The sequence below is a fragment of the Globicephala melas genome, chromosome 1, assembly GCF_963455315.2.
Source record: "Globicephala melas chromosome 1, mGloMel1.2, whole genome shotgun sequence".
Classification (NCBI taxonomy): Eukaryota; Metazoa; Chordata; class Mammalia; order Artiodactyla; family Delphinidae; genus Globicephala; species Globicephala melas.
In genome coordinates this window covers 161,605,070-161,612,993 of record NC_083314.1, presented here as the reverse complement: position 1 = coordinate 161,612,993, position 7,924 = coordinate 161,605,070, and the positions used below count along the sequence as shown (strand labels likewise).

At 46.9% G+C, this 7,924-nt stretch overlaps 1 protein-coding gene across 4 annotated transcripts in view; it reads left to right on the top strand.

Moving 5' to 3' along the window:
- The first annotated feature begins 2,305 nt into the window (after positions 1-2,305).
- The window catches only part of ZSCAN20 (zinc finger and SCAN domain containing 20), a 29,592-nt gene continuing 23,973 nt past the window's right edge, over positions 2,306-7,924 (top strand). For 2 of the 4 annotated variants that reach the window (XM_070045564.1, XM_030870177.2), the window contains exon 1: positions 2,316-2,348. The gene's annotated coding sequence lies outside the window, so the exon portion shown is untranslated. Of the gene's footprint in view, positions 2,349-3,475; positions 3,529-7,924 lie in introns of all 4 variants that reach the window. The other 2 variants (XM_060308147.1, XM_060308158.1) reach the window with 2 other exon arrangements.

Below are 7,924 nucleotides of genomic sequence, written 5' to 3'. Positions count from 1 at the left end.
AATAAAAGTTAGCTTTTCATGTAATTATATACGTACATGTATATCGTTTATAAGTAGATAAATACACATATATTGGGCGTGTGTGCTTAAAAATGTTTTTGCTAATAGGGAACGTTGCTAATTTACTAACAGGAAACTCGATTGGGCAAGTTTAGAGATCAGGCTCTGAGGACAGGGACCAGGTTTGATTCATCTCTGCATCCTTAGAGCCTAATGCTAGCCCAGTGCAGAGAGGGTCTTGATAGACAACTGTGGACAGAAAAAAATGTTGGTGGATGCTGGAGCAGAGAACTGGGATCTAGTTCAGGCTCTGTTGTTTATTTCTGTATGACACTGGGCAGGGTGCTTGGCCTCCTGGGGCCTTAGTTTTCCTCTCCTGTAAAATGCCAGGCATTAATTAGAGGCTGAGGGAAAGCATGGAAAAATTCCAGGCTGGATTTAGGGTGAGGGGCGCCCTCTTGTGTCCTAATGGTGTCCTCTCCCTGTGCATCCTCACCTCCATTCCTCCCCTTCAGGGCAGGTGAACCTGAAGATGACGTTCTTACCTGACCCTGCAAAGCTGCCTTTCCAGCTTCAGAGTCTGACGCTCTGAGTCTTAAATGTCTCCAGTTCTCCTAGCACCTCACACCGCTGCACCGTCTCTCTCCCCACTCAGCGCCCTGCTCCACCCGTGATCTTTTCCTTATGCAGGTATGGGGCCGAGAAGAAACCTTTGGAGTTATATGCCCCGAAGTTCAAATCCCAGCCCTGGCTCATATTAGCTATTTGATCTCAAGCAGGTCACTTCACCTGTCTAAGCCCTCATTTCCCCCTTTTAAATTGGGGATAATAATACCCACCTCATAGGGTTGTTGTGAGGTTTCAACAACAATGAGTGCTTGTAGGTTGCTGTTACATTCACTGAGTAAAATCACATGAATTATTACTACCAATGAGTTGGAACATATTTCACAGGGGACAAGCGCTTTGAATTGGGTCTTTAAAATTAAGATATAGAATTCCCTTAATTTTAACAATAGCTAACATGTGTTGAGCACTTGCCATATGCTAGGTACTGTCAATTTCCCCCAAATCTCATAACTGTTAGTAAAAATAATAATAGCTAATGATTATTAAACTCCTTCTGCCAGACACGTACCAAGGTCTTTACCTATTTTTCCCCATTTATTCCTCTTACAAACCCTAGCAGGTAGATGCCATTATTATAATTCCCATTTTATAGATAAGAACACGGAGGCATAAAGAGGTTAAGTAATTTGCCCAAGGTTTCACAACTGGTGAGTGGAAAGGCCTACATCCTGAATTTGAAAGTAAGACGTTTCAAACACAAGCACCTTGACTTCAGAGATCATGCTTTACCTGCATTAACTCATCTAATCTTCACAATACCCTGCAATGTAGGTTCTGTTATATCACCTGCATTTTACCGAGGAAAAAAACTGAAGACAAAAGAGACGCGATAATTCGTTCAAGGACACACAGCTATTAAGTCGTTGGGCTGGGATTTGAATCCGTTTCTGACTACAAAACCCACATTCTCAAACCCATTATTAGATTGCTCATACTCCAAAGTATTCACAACGGAACAAAGCAACTGCATTTATATTAAAATTGTTGTGATTATTATTCTAATAACGATTAACATTCTTCCAACACCCAGGAAGTGCCAAGTTCCATACTAACTGATTTACATAATAATAGCTAATATTCGCTATTAGGACCCAAGTTCTGAGCTAATGTTTTAGGTGTATTATCCCAGTAAGCTTCACAAAAACCCAGCGACATGGATGCTATTATTATCCTCACTTCACAGGTGAAGAAAGCGAGGTTCTCAATTGATCCAAAGTTACGCAGCTTAACTGTGAGCTGGAAATTGAACCTACAATTGTTCAACTCTCTCCCGCCCACCAGTCTGCTCACCTCTAGTCACCCTCTCTCCCTTATTTCTTACTGTTTCTCCTTTGATCTCTCCAGGGCCTCGGGCTCTCGCTTCGCCCCTTCAATACACCCCGCCCCTTCTCCTTGAATGCCCTCCCACTGGGCGGTGATGTTACCCCGGAGCTTGTGGAAAGGACCGGGATCACAACAGGCCCCACCCTCACGCTTAGACTCTGTTCCGATTTGTTCCGGTGCCAGGGACCCGGAGGAGTGACGCATCTATTGGCTGACGGCATCTGAAAGGCCGCAAGGGGTGGGTGCCGCCCACCGGCGCTCCCACTGTTCCTTCTGGGAGTTGTAGTCCCAGATGCTCCATTCCCGGGGTGGCGCCGCTCGGACTCCGCGTCCCAGCATTCCCTGCGCGAGCCCTGGAACACTTCCGCCCTGTTGTGAAGTGGGTGTCTCGGTGGGTGAGTCCGGGTGGCGGGGCGGGGGCAGCTGAGACTCAAGGCTCTAGGCTGGAGACTTAGGAGTTGGTGGTGTCACGGGGGGCCGGGGAAGGTGAGAGGGGAGAAGGAAGCTTTTATGTGGGGTGGGGGTGAGGGGCGGTCAGAGGATGAAGCGTCCGGAGATGGAAAGGGTCATAGAGGGGTCGGGGATGCGGAGGGAGATAGAAGGCCCTGGCAGTGGAGGTTCTTAGAAGGGTGTGTAGGTGAGGGGACCGGGGGAGGTTCTGAAGGTGGAAGGGTCTGGAGACCTTATAGGGAAGGATAGAGGATTCTGGGGCCCTACAAGAAGTGAAGGTGAGTGGGCCTGAGCATGAAGCCGGACCTTAAAAATAGTGTTCCAGCCCCTACCTGCTCATCTAAAACAAACATCAAAGTTGATACCCCCGTACACTTTCTTTAATGGTCTTGACCTCTGGAACTCAGTGGGTGGGACTGGCTGTTGTGTTCCTCCCCAAACCTGCACCTCTTTCCTTCTGCCTGATGGAAGTGAATGGTACCAACATCCACTTTACCAGGCGCCCTCTGATTCCTCTTGCATTCTTCCACATCCAGGAATATTCAGATCTTTCAGTTTCCTTAATGTATCTTGAGACATTTCTTTGTCAGGGTTTTTGCTGAAGCCTACACCATTTCACCTCCCCAGTTTGGACAAACACATTGTAGCTACCGTGATCTATTGAACGCAAATCAGATTTGGCCTTCTACTTAAAAAGCTTCATTAACTCCCATCACCTATGGAATTAAGTCTGAACACCTTAGCCTGACATTCAAGACCCTTAATGAACTCCCTTTCCAGCCTGATCTTCGTGTTGTCAAGGTTATCCCCATATCTCGGGGAGGCTGTTTGGTTTTCCACCATTATACATGCTGGTCTGTCTGCTGAGAATACACTCCCCCACCCCCCCCCATTCTCTGCTAAGAGAACCATTCTTTGTTCTAGAACCAACTCAAAGGTTACTTTGTTCAAGTCACCCCCCACCCCAGCTCCCACAGACCTCTTTTATTGCATTTACCACATTTGATCATAATTATCTGTGGGTTTTTTTTTTCCTTTTTTGTCTCTTCCACTGTACTGTGTGCATCTCCAGGACAGGAACAGTTTCTGCATCACCTCCATTTCCCCACTGCCCAGCCCAGAGTAGTAAGTACTTGATGTAAATCAAATAAGTCAGTAAATGCTTGATGAATATGTCAATAAAGACCATCCAGGGTGAGCTTTGCTATACCAGGCTTGAAAACTGCTTCGTCCAGTGGATTTCCATGGGTGTGAGCTTTAGTCTTCTCCTGCCTGTCAGGGCCGTCTTTGCTGGAAGCTGATTCAGTGCTTATGGGAGTTTAAGCCAGCGGTGGCAAATACACGGAGTGTGTGCTGCTACTCCCCCTCCTGTGTCTGGAAGTCACAACTCATTGGTCACAACACATACTCACATGGGATTCAGAATCCTTAGCACAGTTGACTGAAGTTGGTGCCTTGAATGAAACCTATTTGCTCTCCCTGGTTTAAGCCCGTAAGTGTAAGGTCTGGCTGCTTTAAGCAGTAGCCTGGACTGTCAGCCAAGTGAGCTTGATAGCCTTCGGGAACTCCGAGTTTCTTTCTTTTTGCAGGTCACAGACTAGTCTTGACCTTTCCCATGGGACTGGGGCAGAGCTTCTATTCCAGCCCACTGTTCGCTGGCGCCCCACTAACCATGTCCACATCCACAGGAGCCAGGATGCCCCTCAGCTTCCCTGGGTTTATGAAGGGATCCTGGCTTTACTGGCAGATCCCTCATTGCTGAGAGGAATCTGTACCCTTTCTAGGTCTTCCTGGCTATTGGAAGAGACCTTTGAGATCATTTAGCTGGAAGGTGGCAAAGTGACAGCCCATGCTGAGTGAAGCCTACCATCATCCTCTATTTAATCCTTATGGTGTTTGAAACAATTTTGAGTTGGTTGCCAACATTTAGAATTGCAGAGTTCTAGCTTCTCTGGGAAAAGTTGGAAGGCCTGGGAACACTGGGCCAATGTGTGTCCTGGTGCTCTGTAGTTGGCTGCAGTCCCCACTCCACTCGTGTACTCACTTACATTGCCTGACCCATAGCCATTTAAATTTGTAACCGTTGATTCTAGCCTCCCTGTTTCTTTGCTGTGTTCCCATCTCACTAATTGGGGAGCCTGGGGCAGCTGCTGAGTAGAGTCTGGCTGTTAGCTGCAGTCTAGATAGGCAGCTGCCGAGGCTACATGACCTGTGCAAAGTCACACAGCTGGTAAAAGGCAGGAGCGGAACTGGAACCCTGATCTGCTCCCTCTTGCCTTCATGTTCTTTGCACTCTCCATACCATCTTCTCAGGGGTTTGGAATACTGGCCAACCTAGAGGAGGCTCTGTGTGATGTTTAAGAAAAATGACTGGAGAAAACTGGGCTTAGATCCCAACTCTACCACGTGCTGGTTGTGGAACCTCACATGAATCTTCATAGAAGCTCAGTTCCCTATATGTGAATTGGGGACGTAGTGAAGTCATATCTTACGGGCTAATCATATTCTAACGTCAGCACAGAAGGTGAAAATCACATTTAGCCAAAAATCACAGTCAGCTTGAAAATCCTTTGGCTAGGAGCCATTTAGAAACCAACGTGCCGTCTTTTAATAAGCTAATAGCACAGCTGGGGTTTATTGGTTGAACGTTAGATTAAAGAGCTGGCTTGTGTTTAGTGACCACAATGTATGAAAGACACTCTGCTCACTCTCAGTGGAAAGAGGCTGGGGGGAGCTGAATCAGTCTGGGGACCAGCAGAGTCATGGGTATCATCACCACGTGCTCTGGAATAGACACATAGTGAATGGAACTGGCTGCACTATTTAAATTATGTCCTTTCCTTCTCTTTCTGGTGTTTGTACGTAATTTAGTATGTGTAAGTTACAGATCAGTGTAAGTCAGCTCAACACTAATGACTCCTCAGCTGCTTGCCTGGAAGATTCAGTGAGATCATGAATGTAGAACACTTAGCGCCAAGGCTGGCACCCCGTGGGCACTCAGTAAATGGCTACTCTTTGAGGTTGCTGATCCTAGTGCGCCCCCATATTTCTGGTAGTCTCAGGACTGAGGAATGCCGTTGTCCATTTTTCCTCTGTCAGCTCTGTGTGAAGTCTGCTTTGCTGACTGTGTTGACCTCCCTCTGTGGCTAGACTGCTATTCATATTTGTCTAAGAGAGTAGCAGAAAAATCTTTCAGATTGTATTTGAAACTGACCTTTGCAACTTTCAAGTATTCCCAGAAGAAAATGCCTATTATCTGAGACTCTTTGGGCCTGGTGGGGCTACTAATTGCCTGTTTTTGTTAGTGTCCGCTCTGTGCCGGAGCATACACCTCTTTGCTTGCTTTCTTGACTGTCTCTCTCATTAGACTGTAACTTTGATGAAGGTGGAGACTGTTTGTCTTACTCACTGTTGGCGCTTTAGCTCCCAGTACAGTGCAGGGTCCATAGTGGGACTCTGCAGATGACTGGCGAATTAGTCTTCGTGTGAGACAGTGATGCAAATGTGTTTGGACTGGTGCATGATTAAGGTGTGGTTAAAAAAGAAATTTCATGAAAGGTTAATTCTTTAGCTCGATGTAAGTTATGGACCTTCCATAGCCCATTAGGCTTTTGATGTATCCGATTTACCATTTTAATAAAAGCCAAAATTTCCGATGGCCCTGCTATTTATCAGACACTGGGTTGGGCACTGTGGATGCAGAAATGGGTAAGATACAGTAGTGGCTCTAGCAATACAATCTAATGGGACTGTCAGATGTAAGAACAGGTAACTACAATAGTGTCAGGTAACACCTATGTTAGAAGTACGTGCCAAGTGCTTTGGGCACACAGGATGAGGGGAGGTGATTTTTGGAGACTGGGGATGGGAGCTGGGCATGACAAGGGCATGTCAAGAAACTCTTAACAGGTGAGGTGACATTGAGCTGGTAGCTGAAGGACAAGCAGGAAGTTGCCAGGTGGTCATGAGTTGTGTTCCTAGCCTCTCCCTATGTGTGTGGAGGTCCTTAGGACAAGCCTTTATTTTTCATCACCCTTGCCTGTTTGCAGACAGTCCAGTCAGATGGCCTAAAATCGAAATATCACCCTCCCTCCATTCTCAATTCAGCTGTGTCATTCCCACTTGGAAGCAGCTAGCAGCCTCCTGTGAGTGGGTGTTTTTAATGTTATCTATATCTGTTGGGAGTGACGCAGAGAGCTCATTTTTCCAGATAACCCAGCGTGAGTGTCCTCAGAGTCTTCATTGTGTAAAAGAAGCAACCCCCAGGCGTTCACTCAACAAGCATTTACTGAGAGCCTCCTGTGTTTACTGCACCTTGCTTATTGTGGGGTGGCGGAGGGGAGGGGTGTGAAAAAAAAGAGTCAGCTATATTCCTTGCCCTCAGTGAGGCTGTAATCTTTCTGGGGACACACATGTGTACACACAGCCCTCTAGTACAATGTAGAACATGGGAAGTGTCACAGAGATGGAAATAAAGAGGAGAAAAGAATTCCTTTTGACATCAGCAAGAAGGTCATTCTCTGTTTTTTAATCTAGAAAGTGATTAATTATAATCCTTGCTTCATGACACATCGCCGTTATCAGTTGGCCATTATTTCACTGTTACTGAGTGCTTCCTCTGTGTGCTGAGTGCTGTGCTAGGTCCCTTAGGAAGCATACGATCTAGTGGGTAAGATAATTACAATGAAGTATCATGAGGGTAATGGTAGAGAACACCTAAGGTGGCAGGGGAGCATGTGGCTGAGGATTGAATCTTGTTTCAGGGCACAGGGAGGGCTGCTTGGAAAAAGTACAATTTCAGCTAACAGCTGCATGAAGGAAGGGACGAGACTGTTCCCAAAGGAGACGGTGGCGTGTGGGAGGGTTCAGAGGGCAGCCCGTTGCAGGAGCCACAAGCCGTGCCTGAAACACCCTGCCAAGTGGGAGCGTGGTCAAGAGATGAGGTGGAGACTTGGGCAAGGCTTGCCCTTTATCCTGAGGGCAATGGGAGGCCAGTGCAGGGTGTTTAGCAGGGAAGTGACATGGTCAGATTTTGATCTCATCTGGTTGTGTGAAGAATGAATCAGGGGTTGGGGTGAGGGGAGTGAAGGCAGGGACATGAGTTAGGGGGCTGATCAAGTGAAAGCATGATGTATTTTTGGACAAGGAGGTGACACTGGCTGGGGATGGAGATGCTGAGAAGGCCAAGAAGACCCAGCTTGGTGATGAATGGATGTGGGAAATTTGGAAAAATATGATGACCACGTTTCTGGCATGGGTACCTTGATGGAAGGTGGTGCCTTCACTGGATGGAGAGCTCCAGAAGAGGGAAAGGTTTTCAAGAGAAAATGATGAATTCAGTTTTTGACCCATTGAGTTGGAGGTGCCTAAGAAAGAGTCAAGTGGAAATGCCTTGTAGGTGGTTGGACTTTGGAGTCTGGAGACAGGTCTCGGCTGGAGTTTTGGGAGTCATCAGTTTAGAGATGGTGAAAAATGGCAAGTGGGTGGGATGACCAAGGGAGAGTGTAGAGTGAGGGATTTT